General features: G+C 38.9%; 1 pseudogene; it reads left to right on the top strand.

Annotated features, from left to right (window-relative positions):
* Nucleotides 1-6684: 6684 nt before the first annotated feature.
* LOC138161507 (tetraspanin-11 pseudogene) lies at nt 6685-7447 on the top strand (annotated as a pseudogene).
* The last annotated feature ends 18962 nt before the right edge of the window (nt 7448-26409 follow it).

The raw sequence follows: 26409 nt of genomic DNA, 5'->3' as shown, positions 1-26409 counted from the left end.
GTGTGTTACACAAAGATACTGAAGTGTACTTAAGATGAGTCTTCCTGATGTCAGGCCCCGCAGCCACGTAGCTGCCCAGTGGCTCCTTATCCCGTTACTATATTGTAAACTTCATGAAGCTGACACAGGAAAAAGAGGAAGACTATGGCTAAGGACAAACCCCTCCTCCCCTTTGGTCTTGAGTTCTCATCTGTAAAATAAGGGCATTAGACTGAATCAGGGGCTCCCAGTTTGGGAGGCTTGTACTGGAGAGGGCACAAGAAGCTCAGGGTATAGGGAACAATTAGAGAAGAATATTGAAATTAATCTCTTTAATTTCTTGCATGCATATGCATAGCAAACTCTAGAATTAGTTTCAACTCATATCAAGGAAGGGATCAGGAAAGTTTACAGAAAAGCAAGGGTATAGGGACAGAAAAAGGCTGGGATCTCAAGGTGCATTAAAGATCCCTGATTTCCTCCAGGGGAGGGGTTCCAAAGGGCCCCTCTCCTTATTAACTCTTTAGCTTAGGGAAGTGGCTAGAAAGGATTTAGCCATGATCACACAGCCAATAAGTATCGAGGTAAGATGAGAGCCCAGGGCTGCCAGCTTCCAAAGGCTGCTCTTCTGCCTTGTCTTATTGTTTTGAAGTTTATCTTCTAGGATGCCAGATACTGGCCCAAAGACATGGTCGACGTCATCTTCATCATCATCATCACATAATAACATTTACATAGCGCTTTAAGGTTTGCAAGGTGTTTTACACATGTTATCTCATTTGAACTCATAAAAACCCTGTGAATGAGGGCTATTGTGCCCATCTTGCAGATGATGAAACAGAGGCTCAGAGAATTTAAATGACTGGCCCTGAGTGTCACAGCTAGAAAATGTCTGAGCAGGATTTGAACTCATATCTACCTAACTCCAAATTCAGCATTTTATCCACCTCAGCACCCTGCCAGCTCCTATATCGGAGTAGAGTACAAGCGTCCCTTTGCACGATATGGACCAGGAGCACAGCAGTTGAAGGTGACTGCTGCCATCTGCTGGGACTGGAGCAGAACTGCAGGCAGAGTGATGGGGAACAGGCAAGGCCATGTAGGAAGGCCATGGGAGACTCATTGGGAGACATGCACTGAGGAACCTTCCCAGAGCCTCATCTCCCAGGCTATACAGGCTTACAAGGAGGAGCCCTAATATTCCATAATCTGTCAGGCTGATTTCCATTGCCAAGGCACTTTGGTGAGCCATATGCTGTTATTCATCATTTGATTTCAAAGAGGACTGAGAGGTCTTAATTTGCATGAGAAGTGGATTTGAGTGAATTAGGTAAAGTCATCAGCCTCACTCTCTCTTCCAGAGTCACTGAAGTCCAGCGGCATGACACAAGTCAGGACAACTGGTGAGAGCCCAGGATTCAGGGAATTGTTCTCATCCACCCATTTCACTAGGGAAAGTCTTCATGTGCTTGGGGCCGACATCCCCACCTCATCTACGGGTTTGAGACCGTTTGCCCAGACAGTTTTACCCAGGTGTGGCTGCTGCTACTGCTGCCATGACTACTACTACTACTGCTGCTGCTGCTACTACTACTACTACTGCTACTACTACTGCTACTGCTACTACTACTACTGCTACTACTACTGCTACTGCTACTACTACTACTACTACTACTACTACTACTACTACTACTACTACTACTACTGCTACTACTACTGCTACTGCTGCTGCTGCTGCTACTGTTACTATTGCTGCTACTGTTATTGCTGTTGCTGCTGCTGCTTCTCCTGCTCCTGCTCAGATGTCCTAAGCCCAGGCCTAGAGCTCCGCCCACTCCTATCTAGGTGCCCGCAGGGTAGCCATCTAGTACTTAGTGTGTAGCAGCTTCTAAAGATACAGAGATAACCTCTACCCTCAAACTTCTATCAGGGGAGACAGCATTTGCATGTATAAGTACATATAGAATAAACACATGCAGAATAAATAGGAAAGAGAAAAGACAACTATCTTTCAATGGCCAAATAGATGTTACTGAGAGAGAGCAGATTGCAGAAGAGGCTGACGAGATCAGTAAAGGCTGTGTAGAAGGTGGACTGTGTTGTGAAGGGAATGCAGGCTCTCTATGAGGCAGAGGTGAGAAGGGTCAGGCACAGAGATGTTTATGTACCCAGGAAACTTGGGAGTACCCAGCAATGGTGACATTTTTCTCTGGAATTTGTGTTTCATGTTTCCCAAGAAAACAAACTTTTCAAAAGTATGAACTCTGTGTTCATGAGCTGGCTTGTCAACTGGTTAATTTAGAGAGCCATTTCTATGACCTCTAATGAACATTTCTGATGGCAAAATCCAATTTAAATATTTTGGTAGCCCCAAAACCTTGACAGCATATACTTTTAAAATGTTCAGGAGAGAGATATTCATCATTCTTGCCTGCTACCCTCAAATAGTCATTCAGTTGTCCAGATTAGATGACTACAAAATTTCCCACATCCATCGGTCCTCTCACCTCTATTCATATCCTTGCATCCTAGTTTAAACCATCATCACCACTTTTCAGGGATTCCTAATTGGCCTTACTGCCTTAAGTCTCACCCCTCCCTATTCCAGTTTATCCTCCATCCTTTGACAACTGCCAAAGTGACATCCCTAATCGTGATTCTGACTCTGTCATTCCCCTGCTCAAGAAGTTCCAGTGGCTTACTATTTCTCCTAGAATGAAACGTAAACTCCTGTATTTTATATCAATGGCCTTCAACAATCTGGCTCCAGACTACCTTTCTGGTATTATGCATTACTCCCTTCCATGAATCCTAAGTAAAAGTAAACCATGACAGACATTCTCCATATCCATCATCTCTGTCTCCATGTCTTTGCACAGTTGTCTCCCGTGCCTAGAATACAATCCTGCCTCACTTTTGCCTCTTACCATTCATTGATTTTCAAGGCTCCACTTAAAACACCACATCTTCTCCATACAACCTTTTCTGAGCCACCAAAAATCTTTTATTTATGTTGTATGTATGGATAGATATAGATATATATATATGCATGTGTGTGTAGTATTTATACACATATATATGTGTACACCTACACATGTAGGTATAAGTTAATGGGTATAGGTTGTTTCTTCTGGTAGAAGGTGAGCTCCTTGAGGGCAGGGACTACATGGTCTCAAAAGTCTCTTACAGATCTGGTTTGGTGATTCTGTAAACAAATATAAAAAAAAAATTCTAAAGTGACTCAGTGTTTGTAAATGGATATTTGGTGCTTTCTAACTGAAGCTGGCTTCAGTATGTCTTTCCCAGACCATATGTGAATATGGATTCTGTCGAATTGTATTGTTTTCTTTTGAAGGCCATAGAAAAGTTCATATTTGCTATTAAATGTCAAAATTCTGGCATATATATAGTCTTAGAAGTTGACTAAGATTAACTTAGTGGAGAAGAGGATCCATGTGGGTTGACATGGTCGTACATTCCAGAAAAAGGAGAGGAGCTGTGTTTCAGCCAGTTTGCTAAGGATCAGGAACTTCATGCTTGTCCACTCTCTTAGAGATTCCATGGATCACTGTTTTAGGAAAATTCAACCAGGAACATTTGGATCATAAATCATTCTGTAGAGATCCAAGTCGAATTACATAGCCATTATTTCTGGTCTGTTGGAGGATGTCTTGAGGGCCTCTTCCCAGCCATGTTTGGGAAGGAGAGCAGGAGCCCCAAAAGAATGTCCCTTGTCTTAAATTGCACTGGTAGGAGCCTGGGTTACTGAATTGGCTTGGCAGATCGCAGTGGATGGACAGGTTATCAGGCCACTTAATTTGAAGTGTGATTGGTCAGGAGGCTGTATTGTTTGGGACCACCATTGAGAACAATATTAAGTGAAAGAGAAGGTGTGACTGATGAGCTAGAGAAAGCCATGAAGGAAGCTAAGGCTTCTGCCTTCATAAATCGACTGCCCAGCACCCTTCCCTGTGCCATGTCCCCACCTAATCTCTTGTTTACATAGCACTTCATGGTTTGCAAAGTTATGTAAATACCTCATTTGACTCTTAGAATGACCTGAGATAGGAGTTATTATAATCCCCATTTTACAAATGAAGAAGTTGAGGCTCAAACAAGGTCAGTCACCTTCCCAGAGTCACACAGCTATTGTCTGAGGTCAGATTCAAACTGAGGTCCTGCTGAATCCTAGCCCTGTACTATATCCACTGGGCCACACCGGCTCTCTCCTTCCCCTGAATTCTGACATCATGGGACAGAAGAGAGAATGTCAACTTCTCTGTCTTCCTAGGAATTCTCTGATCCTTGGCATTAGAGGAAAATGTCTTCTCTGCTGTTTGCCTTGGTTTCCTCAACTATAAAGTGAAAAGTTTGGACTCTATAGCCTCTGAGATTCATTCCAGTTCTAGGTCAATGGCCCAATGGTACTAATCCTGAATTTAAGTCAAAATATTTGCCCTGATGGCTGAGATCACAGCTGATAGGAACAATTTCTTTTTGAACAATATCTTATTTTCCCAACTGGATGCAAAAATCATTTTAACATTCTTTTTTTTAATTTTGAGTTCTTTTTTCTCTATTTTCTTCCCCCCTTCCTCCCTAACACAGGAAGTAATTTGACAGAAGTTATATATGTGCAACCATGCAAAACATATATCCATATTAACCATGTTGTGAAAGAAAACACATACAAAAAAATGAACCATGAAAAATAAAGTGGAAAATGGTATGGTTCAATCTACACTCAGATGCCATTGGTTCTTTCTGTGGAGGTAGATAGCATGAAAGGTTAGGATCAATTTCAAACGGAAAAGAACTATAAAAGTCATTTAGTCTAATCCCTTCCATTGTACAGGTGAGGAAACTGAGGCCCAGAGAGTGTACGTGACTTGCTCAGGATTGTAGAGATCATAAGTGCTGGGATTATAACTCCAGTCCTAACTCCAAATTCTACACTCCCTTGTACATGCTTCATTCAACATAGAGATGAAGACAAATCCAAGAACATTTTGGAAGACTGACTTTACCAAAAACTTCATTTAAACATCATTGGTTGAAATCAGATTTGGGGGGAAAAAGAGCTAAGGGCTGCCAGATTTTCACACTATTGGTGCCTCCTGCCATCTTGTGGCTAAGTACGGGAATTTCATACAATCTTCAGACTTGGTTTTGTCATACGCTTTTAAATAAAAATAACTGCCAAAACTTTTATTAAAGCACAGGGTTGATGTCGGATGCTATGGGTTTTCCTCAGTCTTTGATGATCTAATAAATGGGAAATATTGGCAATTATGACACCTTAGAACCTATTGGGATGAGTAAAATTGATAGATATGTCAACCCATTCATAAGCAAAACCCTCATTTTTATAAGCTCCAAGATCCTGGGATCAAACCCTAGCTTTGCCATTTACTAGCTGTATGGCTTTGGAATAACTTATCAACCCTTTTAAGACTTCAGATTACTCATCTGTAAAATAATGGGGATGTACTAGCACCTCTAAGTTTCCTTCCAAGCTCTGTGTCTAGGACACTATGATCTATGTGGGACAGTTAGGTGGCACAGTATATAAAGTATCCGGCCTAGAGTCAGGAAAACTCTTCCTAAATTCAAATCTGTTCTCAGACACATACTAGTTATGTGACCCTGGGTAAGTAACTTAACCCTGTTTGCATCAATTTTTCATCTGTAAAATGAGATGGAGAAGGAAATTGCAAACCACTCTAGTATCTTAGCCAAGAAAACCCCAAATGGGGCCACAAAGAGTCAGACATGCCTAAAATGACTGAAAAACAAGATTATCTATGCAGTCATTACCTCCCAAGGTCACCCAATAATTCTCTAATGGTGGAATTTCTAATGTTCTTGTACTTACTTGAAGGGGAGATATTTTGGAGTCTGGGGCACTGGAAGGTGACTAGTTGCTATGCTTATGGGTTAGGTTACATCTAAATAGAATGATAACCTCATTCTTCTAAAGGAAGAAGAAGTGGCAAAGGACAAGCTGAATTGCTACTTTCAGCTTCATTCTTAATGGATGCTGAATTTGAAAGGATAGAAACCTTGATGGCCAAGTGACGGCTTCATCCTGGAGTTCATCATAGAGAAGGAGGAAATATCTGGGCACAGTTTATCATATCCTCAATTCTGAAAGAACAGATGTTGAGAGGAATAGAAAGCAGAGGGCCCCAATGGCTTAGTATTTTGAAGAAACTGGCTCCAGATAGATGGGACTCTCTCAAAAATTCTGAACAATATCAACAGAAATTGTTTTCATGCCAAGGAAGATGTGAGTCCTGTCATTAGACCAATGTCGGCAGAAAAAAAAACCCTAAAATACATTTTCTTAAAGATATGTATAGAGAAGTATCAAGTAAATATTTTTAAAATGTGCAGGTGTTGATAAGGGGACACAAATAAGTAGGTAAGTATGCATAGTATTGCCTTAAATTTTATAAGTGCTTTAATAAAAAAAAAACAAGCCATAAATAATAGAGATTCAGAGTTTCATATACAATTCTCTTTTACTTTTTCTCAAATATGGAAATGTGTATTTTTGGTGTTTATCAAGGTCAGGTTCATAATTTTTAAAAAGGCATAGAGAAGATGGAAGCAAGGGCAAGTAATTGAAGATTAATAGAAAAGAGTAGCCTAGAGAATCTCTGCAACCAGAGAGCCTCGAGCTCCAACTCCCCTGGAAGCACCATGAACGGTTTCAACAAAGCCTAACAAGACGATTGGCTAACAGTCTACCTAAAATATCTCCTCTTTGTGTTTAACTTCTTCTGGGTGGGTGGAGCAGCTGTACTGGCTGTGGGCACCCGGACCCTGGTGGAAAAAAGTGGCTGCCTCGGCGTCCTGGCCTCCAGCCCCTTTGTCACATCTGCCTACATCCTCATCTTTTCAGGAGCACTGGTGATGACTGGTTTCTTGGGATTCTGTGCTGTCCTCAGGGAGCAAAAGAGCTGCCTCTCCCCATATTTCTGCCTGTTACTTGGCATCTTCCTCATTGAGCTGGTGGCTGGAGTGCTTGGCCATCTTTACTGCCAAAAGCTAAGTGAGGAGCTAAAACAGCCTCTGAACCAGACTCTGACTGAGCACTATGATCAGCCCAGAGCGAAGGAGAGAACGTACTCAGTGGACGAATTACAGCAGAACTTCAGGTGCTGTGGCAGCAGCAGTTCGGCAGACTGGGAGCACAGCACCTGCATCCAGTCTCCAGAAGCTGAGGGCTGCAAGGTGCCTGACAGACAGCTGTTGCAAGACAGTCGTAGTCCTCTGTGGTCAACAGGGCCACCCTTCCAACATCTATGTAGTAGAGGGTGGATGTATCACCAAATTAGAATATTTTCTGGCCAATCATCTTCTATTCATGGGAACTGTTGGGACTGGAGTTGTTTATCTGCAAATATGTGGGATAGTTCTTACTTGCTGCTTATATGGATGGATCGAACTACAGTCATACTGATGATTGAATGCATTGTCTTCCTTCTGGATAGAGAGGCTTCCAAACCCCAGCCTACCAAGCTTCCAATGTCACTTTTCAGTTTCTTCTCTGCTGGAGACATAGATTCTTCTTTTGCTTGGTGCCAACATAACAATGGCCCCCATCCCTTGGAAGTGCCTGAAACCATGCCTTCATGCTTCCTGCATCCTCCCTTCTTCCAGTGGGACTCAGACTTCCAAAAACCCTGGCATAAAGGAGAACTTGTTCCACCCCCTGGAGGGGGGGTGACCTTTGATCTTTGCTTTGGCAGTAAATAAGCTCCTAGTTGAGCCAGGATGAGAGTCTGAATTTCTGATCTCTCCTGACTTTGTAATATGTGGCTTTGTAAGAAGCTCCCCTTGCTTTTTGTCACATGGATGGGATTTGCAATATGTGATTCCCCCTAAGGTTCTTCTTTATTTTATTTTTTAATTAGCAAGCATTCATTTTCTTTCTCCCTCCCAGCTCTCCCATGTAAAAGTGGGAGGGGCAGGACCAAAAACCTTGTAATTCGTATTCATAGTCAAGCCAAACAAATCTTCACCTTGACAATATCCAAAACTCTATGTCTCATTTTCTTCTTCAGGCTGTCACCTCTCTGTCAGTGGGTAGATAACACAGGTCATCATCAGACCTCTGGAATCATACTTGGTTGTTGCATGGATCATAGAACTTCAGTCTTTCAAAGTCTTTGTCTTTACATGGTTATTATTGCATTAAAAAAATAAAAGAGCAGCCTAATCTGGAAGAATTATACCATGACAGATATTTTGGGGAAGCATCATGTATATTGTGGGTGCTCAGCAGAGACTGCCTGATGAACTGGCAAACAGAGAGCTGCTCACTGAGAGAACCATCAAGTCAGTGAGGCCCTAACCATTCCCACCCTGGGATAGCAATGGCCTGAGGGACAGTCTTTTCTGCAGACCCATTCTGAAGTGGGTTACATGAGCCCTAAGGGTCACATGTGGCCTAAGGCCTTTCATCACCCCTAGATGTCTCCTAGAAGACTACAATGCCCGTGCCTTGTAGGCAACCAATTCAAAGTATGGCTTCTAGAACCTGTTTTACTCATTACTCTGTAGGGACACCAGCACAGTGGTAAAGTGGGCCTAACTACACACTGAATCCCTAGCATTCATCTAATAGAAGACATTCTCTCCTTTTACTCCTTTACAGAGTTGCTTATCTTTGTTCCCTCTGCCAGACAACTTCCAAGGAAGGAAAAAAGAAGGAAGGAGGGAAGGAGGGAGAGAGGAAGGAAGGAAGGAAAGAAGGAAGGAAGGAAGGAAGGAAGGAAGGAAGGAAGGAAGGAAGGAAGGAAGGAAGGAAAGGATGGAGGAAGGAGCACTTATTAATCACTTACTATATGTTAGACACTGTGCTAAACACTTTATAAATACTATCCTGGCTAGAGTCATATAACTAGTATGTGTAGATAGCTAAGTATAGTGGATAGAAAGCAATTTGAGTTTAGAAGTCTTCCATTTAAATCGTGCCTCTGACATTTACTAACTGTGTGATCCTGGGCAAGTCATGTCGTCACTCAGCCTCAGTTGCATCATCTGTAAAATGGGCATAATATTACCACCTCTCTCCCAGAATTGTTGTGAGGCTCTAATGAGTTAATATTTATAAACTGTTTTATAAATATTAAAGCACTAGATAAGTGCTAGCTATTATGATTATTTAATTACTGATCATTATTCATTACTAGCTATTGTGAGTATTAATTAGTGTTATTATTATGATTATACTATTATGATTGCTATTATGATATGACTAGCTGTTATGGCTATTAATGACTGTGCCAGGACCTGACCCCCGGCCTTCCTGAATTCACAGTCAGCTCTCTCCTCACTATGCCACACTATCTTATAAAACAAAGACTCTAGAGAAATCATTTGGTTTTCAGAGAGATAAAAACCATCAATCATTATACTCATCATTATCTAAAATGTCAGATGTTCCCTTTCAACCTTCTATGGGACTTGGGGTCAGCTCTCTAATTAGTAGGAAGATCTCGTATATTTCTCTCTACCATAGGGAAAGAGATCAAAGTCACAGTGTCATCAGCTCAGACTTGGACAGCATTTTTTGATAAGCTCTAAGGCTTCCATATTATCCCCAAATAGCCTAGCTAAAGTCAAAGAAGACAAACAAAATGACAGTTAATTAAATATGCAATGTTTATTATAACTGGAACTATTAATTTGAGGTCCGCTTATAAATCGGAGTTTCATTTTAATGCGCTAGATATGAACCTTATAGCACATTGAGGTTTCTCCTATCATCAATTGACATAACTCATCAAAGTCCAGTTCATATAACTTGGAATAAAATTGTATATTGAGCATGAGCATACAGCAACATACTACAAATTGGAAATTGATGGAGAAATGGTGGAAAGGCATTTGATGCCAGTAACAAAAAAAGATAGTTCAGTCACCACAAATAAGAAAGGAATGATCACAAGATAACACACATAGTCCATTGCTATCCCCACAATGTCAAGAGAATTCTGGGAAGGTCCTGAGCATATTAGGGGCTCCTTTGTGGTATATTTAGGGGAACCAGGGCAAGGGTGTCACAGGGCAGGCAGGCCTGATTAGGTTGTGAACAACATCATTAGACATCACCATCACCACCATCATCATATATATGTGTGTATGTATGTATGTGTGTGTATGCATGCACGTATGTATGTTTCTGTGTATGTATATGAGATCACAGATTCCCTGTAGTTTTAAGATCTATTTTGTATTTGCTTCTCTGGTGAATGTTTACTTCCAGTAGAATATGAGCCTGAAGGCTGAGTGTGTTTCCTTTTTATCATTGGGTTACTAGAGCCTAGTAGAGTGACTAGAATGGAGTTGGTCCTTAATTTTGCTTATCAAAAGAATTAATGAATGAATGAGTTCCAGCACCAACAGTGATACTTATTAGCCATGTGATCTAGGGCAGGTCCCTTCACTTAAGTATATAAAAGATAGTTTTAGGCTAGATGATCCCTAGGAAATTTTATTTTTTTTGGGGGGGGGGGTTGCCTTATGGAAAAAATCTAATTTTTCCTTGACTCCATATGCTGTTGTTATCTCTGCTTTCATGAGCCAAACAGAAGAAGTTTTACACATGAAATTCAATTCAATAAACATTTAATAAGTGCCTACTATGTGTCAAGCATCATGCAAAATATTGGAGATACAAAAAGAGGCAAAAGACAGTCCCTTACTTTAAAGAGCTTACAATCTAATGGAGGAAATAGCAAACAGGCAAATATAGAGAAAAGAAGCTATATACAGGATAAATAGGAAATAATTATTTGAATACTATCATGTCCTGCTAAGTCAAAGGTGGGGAACCTGCAGCCTTGAGGCTACATGTGGCTCTTTAGGTCCTCAAGTACAGCCTTGGACTGAATCCAAACTTCACAGAACAAATCCCCTCAATTAAAGGATTTGTACTGTAAAACTTGGATTCAGTCCAAAGGTCACACCCAAGAGTCTAGAAGATCACATGTGTCCTTGAGGTCACAGGTTCCCCACCCCTGCACTAAGTCTTCTCTTCTACATGTAAATATTACTAATACCTTCAAGCAATTCTCATATGACATTACCTTCAGGCACAATATTCTGGTTGCATTTCTCTTTCCAGGATCTTGGCACAACATTCTGGCTGCCTTTCTCTTTCTAGATTCTCCATGTCCTTCCTAAAACATGGTACCCAATAATGAACAAAATTCTCTAGGCACCATTTGACAAGAGCAAAGCCTAGACTATAATATTACTGGTCTTAGCAGCTTTGTCTATTATAATATATCCTAAAATAAGGTCATGTTTGCTTTTTTCAGCCTACTGCCATTTCCCCAATAGTATCACTGTGTATCTGCAAAGGCAGCTACTTCCACTCATTGCCAAGCAAATGGGTTCTTACCACTGACTCAATGAAGTCAGTGGCACAAGTTTTACCATAATCACTGGCCATGGTGCTGAATCATTTTTTTTATCCTAGGAGGATGATCAATGGTATTCACTTTTGAATTTCATTTTGTTGCCATATTTGCCACTAATTTATCTCATTGAATATTGTTTTAATCACCTGTCCTTTTTCCAGAATTTCTGGGGAAAGACTTGGAATTTCCTTTAGAATTTCCCTTGGAATTTCCTTTGGAATTTCCCTTGGACTCCTACCTAAGACTCATTGTACTAGTAATCTGTGGACATTAATAACAGACTTCTAGGGGCAGCTAGGTGGTGCAGTGAATAGAGCACTGGCTCTGGAGTCAGGAGGACCTGGGTTCAGATCCAGCCTCAGACACTTAACACAAAAAGTAGTCATGTGACTTTGGGCAAGTTACTTAACCCCAATTGCCCTCCAAAAGCAAAAAATATATAAACAACAGACTTCTAGGAGGTTACAGTATGACTATTTCATATCCCCCCAAAAGCAAATCAAACATTTTTCTCAGGCTTTATCTACATCCCTAATTTCCCCATCACAGTGTCATTATCATTTGGTTAGGGGCAGTTAGGTGGCCCAGTGAGTAAAGCGCCAGCCCCAGAGTCAGGAGGACCCAAGTTCGGTTCAGGCCTCAGACACTTAACACTCACACAAAAAAACTAGCCATGTAACCTTGGGCAAGTTACTTAACCCCAGCCCTCCAAAAGCAAAAAAAAGTCTTCATTTGGTTATAAGTACTTCATTGTTCCTCAGATTCTCCCTCTACATCTTACTAGCCATGTGATCATGGACAAATCACATAATCTTCCTGAATTTCAATGTCCTCAGCTACAAAATGTGGCTAATAACACCTCATTGACCTATCACAAGGATAAAATAAGATAATAATATGCATCAATTTCATTGAAAACCATAAAGGACTATTCAAATGTGACTTTTCAGATTACCATATTGCAAAATATTTTCCTGAGGTCACATCCCACAATCTATGGTTTGGAAATGTGTGAATGCAATAAAAAGAATCAGGAAAACAATTTCTACAATAACTACAACATTATAAAAGAAAACAAGGTTAAAAAACTTAAAAACTGTTCAGTGCAGTAAACAATTACTAAAGAAGACTGATGATAAAACATGCCTCACACATCTTTGTGCAGAGTTGATGGACTGAAGGTGCAGAATGTTTCTAGATATGATCATTACAACAAATTTATACTTTTGTTACAGATGAAGGCTCTTGTTTTCTGAAGGTAGGCTAGAAGAATGAAAAGTGAAACATGAAATAACTGAGGAAACAAAAGTTTGACCTTCTGAGCATAGTGATTTATTAAGCAATGCATGCTGATTCCAAAACAGATAGGGATCAAGCCTGCTTAGGATCCCAACTACAGGGTGAGGAATATTTTTCTGCATTGAAAGGAGACAACAAGATATAAACCATTTTATAAAAACTAGGCAATCTGATTTCTAATTGGAAGAAAGATGGTGGATTTTTCAAGTTGGGGGGATGAGTAAACAGGAGTAATTCCCTGAAATCAGAAAAAGGGTTCTCCCACTCCCCTTAAGTGTTTGCATTCATTCAAAGGAACATGGAAACAATGATTGATTGACCATAATGGTGCCAGTTTTCAGATAGGATATATGAGTTGCTTGAGATGTATAATTGTGAGAAAATTCTTTGCATCAATCTTCAAATCTGCCTGGGTTTCTGGTCATCATAACCTCGGTCCTTAGCTAAGGATTTCTAAGCAACAGGTAGAGGTCATCCAGCTCCCCAGTAATGCAGTGCTAAGTTTAAACAATGTAATACAAATTTCTAACAATTCTCACAATTGAATAAAGTTTTCTCACATGACGGAAATTGTACTATACACATAATTGAATAGATAGGGAACTGAGACCCATAATTCAGTCACAAGATGAAGTCAATTTGGTTAATACAATTCTCACAATCCCCTCAGAAGATTAGTGGGAAGAATAATGGAAGATAATATTGGTTATGTGGGGGGAAAGAGTGTCAAAAAAACACTAAAAAGTATTCAGAGGACAGCAGGAGGAAGTGTATATGTATACACACACATATAGAGATTATATATAACTATATATAGAAATATAAGTCTAGATATGTCTGCATTTGTATATATTTATATTTATATGTGTACATATAAATTTATGTAGTAAATATATTCATATGTATTGAAAAACCCTATTTAAAAATTGTTAGATTTGTATATTCTTTATTTCTGAACTTTTTATATAAATGTTCATGTGTGTTGTTGATTTTCTAGTTAACAATGATTTTTTAAAGTCTGGAAAATTATCCCTGAAGCATCTCTAAGTAACCTAAAGTTTCTAAGGCTGTTTGGAGTTCAAATTGTCAGTATTCTCACAGATCTGAGTCATAAAATACCTTATTTTTAGCTCTTCAAGAAGTTTCTCTGCCATAAAAAGATGCTACATTTCTAAGTCAGTCTGACTTCTGGTCCAGTGAAATCTAGATGGGCAATATAAGTCCCCAGTTCCAGAGAAATCTAAGTCAAATTTAGGAAGCTTTTGGCTTGGTTTTCCCAGGTCTTTGAGGAAACTTATTGAGGGAAATGAGCATCTCCTCCATGTGTGAATTTGATTAAGCACTCTCCCAAGACCTTTAAACCAAATCTGTACAGTGAATAAAGTCTTAGTGGTTGCTGTAATTGTAGTGGGGATGCAGGCCAAAGATGCCAAATTACTAGCCTTTACTCATGGTACAACTACTTCTACAAAGCACAGAAAGGAAATTTCCAGACAACAGTCTATTTGGCTGTGTCCCTATTTATAGGATATGAAGTTTTCTCTTTTCCTCCATCTAAAAATATGATAGATGAAATACACAACTAATGACCATAACCATGAGTGCAAATGGAATAAACTCATTTATAAATGGAAGAATTCAGGAAAATGCATTAGAAATCATAATCCAACAATATTTTGTTTACAAGAAACATACTTTAAATATAAAGATTCACATAGAGTTAAAATAAGAAGCTGGATCAAAATATATTATGCTTCAACTGGATTCAGAAAAGCAGTATGATCTCAGACAAGGCAACTGCAGAAATAGACTTGGTTAGAAGAGATAAACAGGAAATATTAATTAAGTTTGAAAGCCCCATAAATGATGAATTAAGATCAATACTTAACTTTTTTGTACTGAATGGCATAACATCAAAATATTTAAAGTAAAAATTGAAAGAGTTACAGGACAAAATAGAAAGTTAAAATAAGACCTGTGCACATTATCATGTATGCAAGTAAGTAAAAAGCACCATTCCTCCAGAACTAGCCTGACACTTTTGCGCTCTTTGTGATGGGTAGTCTTGTCACTGTTTTCACCTCTGATCTTTATCCATACCAAATATCCTGGTTTCTCAAACCAGGAAACACATATCATTTCCTTGAATAATTGTTGTATCTAAATTTCTCATCTTTCTTCAGCTTCTTGCCTTCCTAAACTTATGTTGCTTCAAAATATCCACAATGATAGGATTGGTTTTGCTTAAAGGAACATAAAAATAGTTGTTGTTCAATGCCACCTTTTAAATATCATTCTGAAATTCAATTCATTGACATTTGATTCTTGACAATTGAATATATATAGGCATAGGTAAGTAAAGGTCAAACCACAGTTACAGTGGCACACCAGTTTCTACAGTCCAGATTGCAGATCTCATTGTCACCTTACAGGATGGTGCAGTAGGTGAACAAGGAACACTTTCTGAATTCCAGATGAAGGCATGATTCATTATGCGCTTGGTCGGTTGGTAGTTGTCCTTTGTTCTGAAAGAGCACCAAAATGACATCGCTATGCTAATGTCAAGGTTCAATGTGCCTGACTGTGGCTGATCAGAGCAACTGGAACTCAGAATGCTGTGCCACAGGTCGGACAGAAATGATCCATGTGAACATTTGGGGTGGATAATCTAAATTTGCATATCCAGAATTTCCTTTGAACTGGTTCAACTTTGCTTTGCTCATAGAGCACAGCACCTTCTCTGATGTGGCCAGAAGTTATAAAAGGATATTCTCAAGGTCTCTCTCAAGAACTTTGGAATTGATTGTGTGACAGGGGAGACACTGACACAGGAGCACCCAGCATGGCCTGCTCACATCAGAAAAGGTGCTGTGCTCTATTAGCAAAGCAGAATTGGTATAGCTCAAATGAAATGCAGGATGCACAGATTTAGAGAATCCACCCCAAATGTTCACACAGACTATTTGTGCCCAACCTGTGGCAGAGAATTCCAAGCTTATATTGCTCTGATCAGTCACAGACACACTGAAACTTGAATTTAGCATAGTAATGTCATTTTGATACTCTTCGAGAATGAAGGACACCATCCATGCAATTGCCCTGTGTAAGTTCTCCATAAAATATTCTTCTTAGCAAGAATACATTTTTCATTTGAACAATGTAGCCAGTCCATTGGAGTTAGTCTCTGAAGCAGAGTTTGAATGCTCGGCAGTTCAACCCAAGCAAGGACCTCGTTATCTGTTGCCTTATTCAAATGGAAGCAACTCAGTTTCCAGGCATGGTGCTGGTAGGCTGTACAGGTTTCACAGGCATGCAACAACGAGGTCAGCACAATGGCTCTGTAGACCTTCAGTTTGGTAGTCAGTCTAATACCTCTCCTCTCCCATACTTTCCTTCAGAGCCTCCCAAACACTGAGCTAGCTCTGCCAGTGCATGTGTCAACCTCATTATCAATGTGTCCATCCCTGGAAAATACACTACCAAGGTAAGTGAACTTATCCACAGCCTTCACAACTTCTCCATTTGCTGTCACTGATGGTTCCATGTATGGATGGTATGGTGGTGGCTGATGGAGCACCTGTGTTTTCTTGGTGTTAACTGTTAGACCAAAATTAGCACAAGCAGCAGAGAACTGATCCTTACTTTGTTGCATTTCTGCTTCAGAGGCTGCATTGAGTGCACAGTCATCTGCAAACAGAAAACCATGCACCAATACTCCTCCCACTTTGATCTTGATTTGCAGCCTTTTCAAATTGAAGAATTTCCCATCAGTGCAGTAGCTGCCCTTGATGCCATGTTCATCCTCATTGAAAACATTTGACAACATGACTGAAAATGTCATACTAAAAGCATAGGAGCAAAATCATAGCTAACGATGAAATCACTACAAATGTCCTGTGACCACAGTCGTGCCTTATCATGGTGGGCTCTGACAGACTTACCATAGGATCGATTTCACTGAGTCAACTTGGAAATTAAAATATTTAAAATATTTGCTACTTTTACCCAAAATGTGACAAAACAGTTTTTTTTTTCTTGAGTTCAAATTTCATTTTCAGGTCAGATGCTCAGAATGACGAATCTAGAGGAAGTTTGGTGGTAACCTGCCTCCCATTGCCTCCTACATTCTGGGTACTTAGAGAGCTTGGAATGTAAAAGAGAATGGAAGTTTCTTGAGGGCAAGAAGCAACTGTTTCCTTTGTCTCACTACCTAGCTTGGCATATGATTCTTAACAATTATTTATCAATTGAATAACAGAACAAAATCTCTTAGTCTCCTTTTCAAAAATTCAGCAACTTGCAGAGAATCTTCTTTAGCATTTAGAGATGCTACCTTAGAGGTTGAAACAAACTTAGCCAAGGCAACATAATCTACAAAGGGAGAAAAAGGTCATATCTCATAAACTGAACCCCCATCCTCTGAAAGATTTCCTGGATTAAAGATTCAAAATGAAAAAAAGAAAATCAAACCCCTTAAAATATTTTTAATTTGGGATAAAATGGTTTTCTTTGCTTCCCTCAGGAAAAAAATATCAAGTTAGGTTTTCTCTCTTTTTTTTTAAAGCAATTGGGGTTAAGTAACTTGCTCAAGGTTACACAGCCAGTTATTTCTGGGTGTGGTGCTAAGTATCTGAGCCCAGATTTGATCCCCAGGTCATCCTGACACTAGAGCCAGTGCTCTTACTTGCTGAGCCACCTGGCCACCCCTAAGCAATTGGGGTTAAGTGACTTGCTCAAGGTTACACGGCCAGGTGTTTCTGGGTGGGTGCTAAGTGTCTGAGCCCGGGATTCGATCCCCAGGTCATCCCGACACTGAAGCCGGTGCTCTTACTCGCTGTGCTACCTGGCCACCCCTTTAGGTTTTCTCTAAATGGTGGCCTTCCAATGGCATTTGACATGACATATACTTAATATCTTGTTCAATTATACAAGCACACATAAACTTACTATGTGCCACTCACTGTACTAAGCACTGGGAATACAATGGCAAAAGAATGAAACTTTCCCTGCCCTCAAGGAGTTTATGTTCTACTTGGAAGAAATAGCATCTCATGAAATATGTAAATGCAAAGTAATTGGGGGGAGGTGGTGTCACTAATAACTGAGGTTGCAGAGGGAGATATTAGGAAAGGCATTAGATAAGAGGAACTGCCTCAGCTGAGCCATTAATGGTGCTAGAGATTCTAAGAGGCAGAGAGGTGGAAGACAGAAATGCCAAATAGAGAACAGCAAGTAGGCCAGTTTGGCCAGAAGGCAAGGTCACCATTGTGACCTTGGAAAGTCACTAGAACAAATTTGATCACTAAAAGCAGTCCCAGTTCTAAATCCCATGATTCTAGTCAGCTTGTAAAACAGGCCCAGCTCTCCTGACATTTTAGCCTGTACACAAAAGAAAGTGCTTCTAAATAGATTCCAAATAGTCCAAGAAAGCTATGATTGTTTCTTTTCTCTTTAAATAGTATTACAGTTTGAGTTTTTCTAAAATTGAGATGCCAGTTCATACTTATGTGGTTTCGGTTTCTATTTTCATTTCCATGGGGAAGAATTGGACCATGTTATTTGGTACCAAGGTTTATTGGGTCTTCCTGTAGAAGCTTGGTTTTAATTCATCCGCTCCATATATTTTAGACTAACAGGAGTGAGCAACAGCAAACATGCATTTTCATCACCAGTAAGATTCAAGGCTTAACAGTATCTGCTATTTGTATCTGTTATGGGAATGTAAATTTAAGATCTTCCCTGCCCGTAGAGGCTTTGATAGGCTTAAGTGCACCTCCTGGAGCCTGTGGCAGGAAGCTTGTTTTTCAGAGATACTTTGTGATTGGGCAGTGGGTCAAGAAGGTTGTTACATTCTCTGAGCCAGGAGGAGTCTATATAAACCCTGATGTGAGACTTTTTGGGGCTCACTTTGAGAAGTGTCATGTGATTTGACCAGATGAGACTCTGAGAGGCCATCAAGCCCCCCAGCTTTGAAAACCCAGATGTTGGTGCTTCCATCTCTGGTAACTGTGACTAGGTGTGGATGTAATGGTCAGACAGTTGGAGGCCTGTCTGCTTGAAATGTTTCTCTGTCTTCTTGCAACTTCTGCTTGTAACCTGTCTGTATACTCTGAAGTTCGAGGGCTGACCTTTTCCCCCTGAACTATGTAAATTATATGTTTGATTGATTAGAGCAAGACTGTTAACCCATTTTTAGTTGCTTTCCTTTAGAAAATCAGATCTAAGAATCTGTGTTGGCAGCCACCCTGGGTATGGTGGGGTTCTTGCTGTTACAGTATCCAATCCCTCTATAGAATCTCTTTAGAATAGTCCAGTGTTGCCCTGGTTATAAACTATTGCAATATTTTTTATATTAGCTCTACTCAAGATTTGGTTTAAAGCTAATCAATACATTGCTTTAGATTGTTGGACAAAGAGTATAAGGATTTGGATGATATTTGAAAACTACTTGAAAAGCATATCTAGAACCTCAGGTCAGTGCCCAATGTTGCACATGGAAGGATAAGACTTTCCTATTAAAGCATCAGTAACACTCTGGGCCTTTAAAGGATCTACAGCATGAGCTACATTGACATGAGACAATTAACTTGTGTTATTCTCTGAACTCACTTGTTGTCACCTTTTCCATGTGGAACCAAGTGAGGAATTAGGAAAGGTATGAGTTTGTTTTGATTTTTGGAATAATGGTGGTCTTCCAATAGAATTTGACATGACATATACTTAGTATCTTGTTCAATTATACAAATACACATACACCTATTATGTGTACACATATAGATAACTCCCCATAATGAAAATCATCTTCCCAATGCAGACTACACCTGCTTTTATACCGGTCTTAGAAAGTTCTTAGGGGAACTGAGGAGAATGACCCAGGGTCACACAATTAAATGCATGGTAGCTAGAGAGATGGAGCTGGAGTCTAGGAGGCTTGAGTCTCAGATACTTAATAGACAGGTGACCTTTAGCACATGACAGAACCTGCCTATTTCAGTTCCCTTGTCTATCACATGGGAATTATATTTGTGTTTACTTTCCAGAGTTGTTTTAAGGATTAGATGACAAAAAGTAAAGTGCTTTGCCAACTTTAAAACACTATAAAAATGTAGTCATCAGCATCATTTTTATTAACAGATGTGGTACTTGAACACAGGCTTTTCTCCAAACTACTACATACTAAATGCTAACTGCATATGAAGTCTGAACTATTTGGAGTTGCCAATCAAATATGGAAGATATATTCTCATTGCATTAAAATCATTACAGTCTTACAATTTTACAATCCCCATTAAGTTAACACTAAGGAAAGATAGTGATCCAGTCTGATTTACCAATTATTCTAGAGCATTTTTAATTCACTTCTAAGCTTTTTGCATTTTCATTGGTGTTAACCTAGAATAGGCCTGGTTACCAGAGAGCTTGAACCCTACTCAGAACAAAAATAGAAAGATACATGCCCAAACCCAACTTTATCCTCAACAGTATCCCTGACTCCAACTCCCAATACTAACCCTAACCAGAATGGCTTCATTTGACCTGTTTAGGTTTTGCCGAGGTACCTTGACTTATCTGTTCGTGACTTAGGATGATTATAAATAACTATTGGACAACTAAATAACTAAAAAACAATGGGAAAGGCTTAAATTCTACCTCTACATGTTTTAAAGTCAACTGAAAAATCTGTATTATCAAGTTCCAGAGACTACCGTCTTTAGTCAAAAATTGTCTTCCTTTTATTATACTAATAGTGTTTTTTTTTTCCTTTTGCTTTCCTGGGGGCAGAGCAAAATCCCTACAAATAATCTGCTCTGAGGTCATACTACTGAGGTGACCTTGGTTTTATCAAAATCTGTACTATCTGGTTCTAGTAAGTCTGAAAGGCCTTGAGTGCAGACCTAATGACATACTCCATATCTGCTGTCAGAGGATCTGCTTAGCTAAGTTCAGATAGACTCATTCCTGGTAAGCTTCAATGATTAATATTTTGGTTGCATTAATTCTCAAAGATAATCAAGTATTAGAGTGCTTGCCTTGGGGGAGAAGGATGTAGAGAGTAGCCACCCCCAATGGAATCCCAGAGCTTTAATATATTGCTACTGAAGTATTCCAGAAGCCAACTTACATTTTTTCTTTCTCTTAGATATCTTTGCGTAAAATACTGCCAGTCTCTAGCATGCTAACTTGTTGCTGCTTTATTGGGGGAAGGAGGGATATAGATCTGATTTCCCTAGTCAGGCAACTTCTGGTGTTCAGATTCCCTCCCCCAATGCTGCTCACAGCTCCTCTGTAAGCCATACAACTCCAGAGTTGTCTGGAGGCACTGAGTGACTTGGTCCCGTGGCTAGCATATTTTTAAGTAAAATTTTATCTTTATTAACTTGTTTGTTTACTTTTAGTTTACAAGATTCAGTTCCACATTTCCCTGAGATTCAAATTTTCTCTTCCTCCTTCTCCCCCATCCCCCCATCGCGGCATGCAATCAAGTATAGGATCTACAAGTGCTTTCACATTAGACATTAGTCAGGTTATAAAGAAGGATTGTATCTGATGGAATGAACAATGGGAAAGAGGAAACAAAACCAAACAAGAAAAAGAAAGAGAGCAGGTAGTTTGCTTCAGTTTGCATTCTGCACTTAAACTCTGTTCTTTCTAGTTCTTTCTCTGAATGTAGACATATTTTTCCATCATGAGTCTTTTGGAGTTATCTTATAACCTTGCATTGCTGAGAAGAGCCCAGACTATCAAAGTTGGTCACTACACTTATGTTGTGTCTGTAATTGTGTACAGATTTCTCCTGGTTCTGCTCTTCTCATTTAGCATCAGTTTGTATAAGTCTCTCCAGGTAAACATGAAGTCTGTCTGCTCCTCACTTCTTGTAGCTCAATATTATTCCATTATATTCATATACCACAGTTTATTTAGCCATTCCCCAATTGATGGGCACCCTCTTAATTTCCAATTCTTTGCCACCATAAAAAGAGCTGCTATAAATATTTTTGTACATATGGGTCTTCCTCCAACTTCTATGATTGCTTTGGGATACAATCCTAGAAGCAATATTACTGGATCAAAAGGTATGTAATTATTTATAGCCCTTTGGGCATAGTTCCAGATGGCTCTCCAGAATGGTTGAATCAGTTCACAACTCCACCAACAATGCATTAGTGTTCGATTTTTTCCACATACTCTCCAGCATTTGTCATTTTCCTGTTTTGTCATCTTAGTATGGCTAGTATTTCTAAGAGGCAGGATTTAAGTCCAGGTTTTTCTTATTCCCAGGCTGGGCCTGTATCCATTAACTGCATTTCCCAAAATCCTAAGTCAACTTATTTGGTCCTGAGTTGCCAAGCTCTAAAACCAAGCATGAAGATTCAGGAAGATTCAAGTCAGTACCTGGATAAGAGTGAAAGTCATACTCTAAATAAAAGTATCAGTTTATATTTGCATAACACCTTAAAGTATAATATTATCTTCTTTGATCTTTACAATAACCCCATGAGGTAAGTATTATGGATTTGATTATCTACAATTTATATGATAGGGAGCTGAGACTCAGTTTCAAAAGTAATTATGATATCCCCTCCCATGTGCTGGGTACTTTCCTAAGCACTAAGGGTAAAGACAAAAATGAAATGGTCCCTGTCCTTAAAAATGTATATATTTCATTGGGGGAAGGCAACATGTAAACATGTAGGTATATACTAAATAAATATCAAGGTGAAGGACAAGGGGGGAGAGACACTAGCAGCTAGGGAAAATCAGGAAAGACTTTATATAAATGATGATTATTGAGCTAACCCTTCAAGGAAAGCTGGGATTTCCATATATGAAGGTCAGCCCTTTCCAGTTGCCCTGCAATGGAGCTCTCCTCCTCCTCCTCCTCCTCCTCCTCCTCCTCCTCCTCCTCCTCTTTCTCCTCCATGTGCTAGCTCCCCCTATTTAGAATGTAAGCTTCCTTAGAACAAGAACTTTCTGATTTTTCTGTCTGTATCCCCAGGGCTTAGCACAATGCCTGGCACATAGAAAACATTCATAAATATTTTTTTTCATTCATTAATTCACATACTTTCTTCTTCTGTACTTCATTACTAGTTCTCTACTTAATATCTTTCTATTCTCAGAACACTGTATTTTTCCCATTCATCTGTCACAGAGAAAGGTGCCTGGCATTCCTTCTGTGGTCCCTCATCTTTTAGAGCACTGAGATGGAGTGGCATTCTGACAGGAGCACAAAAAGACAGCATCTAAAGATGATAATCTCCCCCAAAACCAAAAGCAAAGCTAACCAGCTCATTTTTTCTCCTACAAGTTGCAGGAGCTTGTTTGGTTTTGTTTCTTTTTTAGCAATGAGTACAGGGTACATTCTAGAGTTCATTCCAGATTCCTTTGACCTCATAAAATAGCTACTTAGTGCTATGGATAGATTGTCACACCTACAGTCAGGAAGACCTGAGTTCAAATATGGCTTGAGACATTTACCAACTGTGTGGCCCTGGGCAAGTCACTTAACCTCTTTGCCTCAGTTTTCTCATCTGTAATATGGGGGTAATAAGAGGACCTACTTCCCAGGTTTGTTTTGAGAATGAAATAACCATAAAATAAATGTTTAGCTATTCTTATATTATTATTACAGGTAATGAAACATGTCCTTAAGAACTTCTGTAGATAGCATTAGATGCCAAATTTGGTGAGTTGCTCTGGAGGATATTTTTATCTTAGCTGTATTTTGTGATTAGTTGGGTCTTTTAACATAAACACACACCTTAATATTAAATTGCAACTTTTCTTCTTAAAAGAGTATATTGTTAACCAAAGTTAGGAGTATATTGCAAACCAAACTTCCTGAAGTTTCTTTAATGGAAATATTTAAATTAAACAAATCACAATGGTGATATGTTGCCCTCGAGATGATGTTTTCTGATATTAATGGATCAGCCCATCCTGCCTTTTCCTTCATCTTTGGGAAACTTTTAACAGTAAGTGAAATGCAGGCTTGGTTGATATATGGGTTAGCTTTGTTGGCATGCTTTTTTTTAATTCTCTCTTTTCATGTATTTATATTTTTTTTTTTTGCTATAAGGAATGATTCTCTGGATAGGAGAGGAGGGAGGGAAATACTTGGAAATAAAGGTGATGAAAAACAGGTGATATTATTTTTTAATTAAGGTTAAAAAGTGATATAAATTTGCCCATCATTGAAATTTTTTATATAGAGAGAACAGGCAAGATTAATTTAGCTTATTTGAAAAGAGAAATAGTACATTGGAGAGCTCCCAGTCACAGAATAGGCAATGGCATGAGAGTGAATCCTATCCTCAACAGTGCATTGGAAACTCTTTGATGTACTTGCTTAACTATCCAGTCACTGCAGAGCTGGCTTCATTTTCTCACCTTAGTACTAAGGCTATATCAGTATTCCATCAGCCTAAGCAACAATATTGGCAAAGGCCCCCCACAAATCTTCCTTGGTTTCAGAAACAAAGAAAATGGCATTTAACATTTTCCTAACAAGTGAGCTTAGGGAGCGGGATGTTCAAAATATTCTGACTGTGGTATAAATACCGGGATACGTGACATAGTAGCTTTGGCCTAAGTCTTTTTTTCAGTCATTCAGTGACTTTGATGGCTTTGCCCTCATAAGACTGCCTCTGTCATTTACTACCTGTGTGACCTTGGGCAAGTCACTTAACCTCTTTTGGTTTATGTTTCCTCACATGAAAGGCTAGATGGTCTTCCACCTCCTTCTCAGCTCTAAATAGAGGATCTAATGATGCTATTTACACAGAAGGACCAAAACCTTAGTACTTTTAAAAATTTGGGTTTTTTCCCATTAGTTCAATACACATTGATTTACTACCTATGATATGTAATGCACTGTGTGTGGTATATGGTAAATTAATGTGCAGAGAGTGATCAGAATAGCTAGAATTTACATAATTTATTTTAATATTCATTAAGCACTCTATGACCATCCCTTATCTCATTTTATCCTCATAATTCAGGAAAACAGTTACTATACCCTTGGTGTCCCCATTTATAGATGAGGAAGCTCAGACACAGAGAAGGGAAGTGTTCTGGACAGTCTCCCAACTCCTAAAGGCTAGAAGTAAAATTCAAACCAGGTCATTTAGGGCCAAATCCAGTGTTTGATTTTTTTACTCTGCCATGAATTTTTTCAAGTAACACAGATAAGAGGGAAAGTATTTTTTAGTGATCTTATTGGGTTTATATATTTATTCCTTGAAATTAACTTGGGAAATACTCATGGGAAAAAGTTCAATGCTTTTTATGCAATCTATATCCTGTTTCAAAGGATGACTTTAAATCTTTTCTATTTTTAAGATTTTTTAAAACAATGATAAAATTATGATAATGCCCCAAGTCAAGATGGATACATTGGTATTTATATTCTTAAGTACAATTTCATTCATTAGTTTTTTTTTCCTTGCAGGTAAATTTTCTAATTCACACAATGGGGGGAGGGGAGAATAAAAGTTATCTTCAAGTATTTGCAAGACTGTCACATGGAAGAGGAATTAGTCTTGTTCCAGTTGTGCCACAGGGCAGAACCAGGAGAAGGGAAGAGCAGTTGCAAAGAGATGCAAATTTTGGCTTGATTTAAGGAAAAAATCTTACCAACTGGAGTTGTCCCAAAGTGGACTAGGCTACCTAAGGAGTCTTGCCTGTTTGGAAGTCATCCAGAAAGACCTGGGTGCCCACTTGTTGGATACTCTACAGTACACATTCCTATGTATCTGTGACTTGGGCTAGTTAGCCTTTGAGACCTCACCTTACTGTGAAATATTGTGATATTGGGGAGGCCAGGTGGTGCAGTGAGTGAGAGTGCCGGCCCCAGAATCATGAGACCTGGATCGGTTCCAGCCTCAGATACTTACCACCAACACAAAATAACTGGCCACGTAATCTTGAGCAAGTTACTTAACCCCAATTGCTTTAAAAAAAAAAAAAAGAAAAGAAATATTGTGATATTGTATCCTGGTGCTTATTTTGACATTAGATTTCTGGTCAAGTGACATGTGTGAGAAATAAATGGCAAAAGAATTAATAGGGAGTTAGCCCCCCAAAAAAGAGACTGTTTTTCTTTGTTTCAGGAATGATTTTATGGGACAGCAAGAAAAATCTTAACAATGAGGCTGAGATGAATGACATTTAAAGCCATGTAATATCATGTGAATGCTCAATTATTAATTTAATATTATTTAACAGTTTAAAGCAATAGCAAAAATTTTGCTCTTCAAATCAGTTACTTCTAATCTTTTCTTTTCATACACTTTTTGCTGGGAAGAAAAGGATTGGTGTCAGAAAACCTACAATGACTGTTATAGGGAAATTTTAAAATATAAGAAAACCTGATAACATGAGACTATAACCTACTTTTTGGCATTTCTATTGAGAAATATTTATTTTATTATATATTATTATATTATACATATCCTATGACCATGTGCTATACAATATATAATACAATCTTATATAAAGCAAGGTGAAAATTTATAAAATGTCTACTATGTTCCAGGCACTGCTACAAACACTGGTGATAAAAATATTAATTAAACAAATAAATAAAAATGCCCCTTGACTCAAGAAGCTTACATTCTATAAGGAAAGATATCTGTGTTATACACAAAATATATACAAAAGAGAAATTTAGCAAATAGGGTACTTTAGTATG

Source organism: Petaurus breviceps, unplaced genomic scaffold (assembly GCF_028583685.1).
Source record: "Petaurus breviceps papuanus isolate PSGF00001 unplaced genomic scaffold, PetGlider_PUasm1.0 185, whole genome shotgun sequence".
Classification (NCBI taxonomy): domain Eukaryota; kingdom Metazoa; phylum Chordata; class Mammalia; order Diprotodontia; family Petauridae; genus Petaurus; species Petaurus breviceps.
Note: the sequence above shows the minus strand (reverse complement) of the source record. Positions and strands in the feature narration are given on the sequence as shown.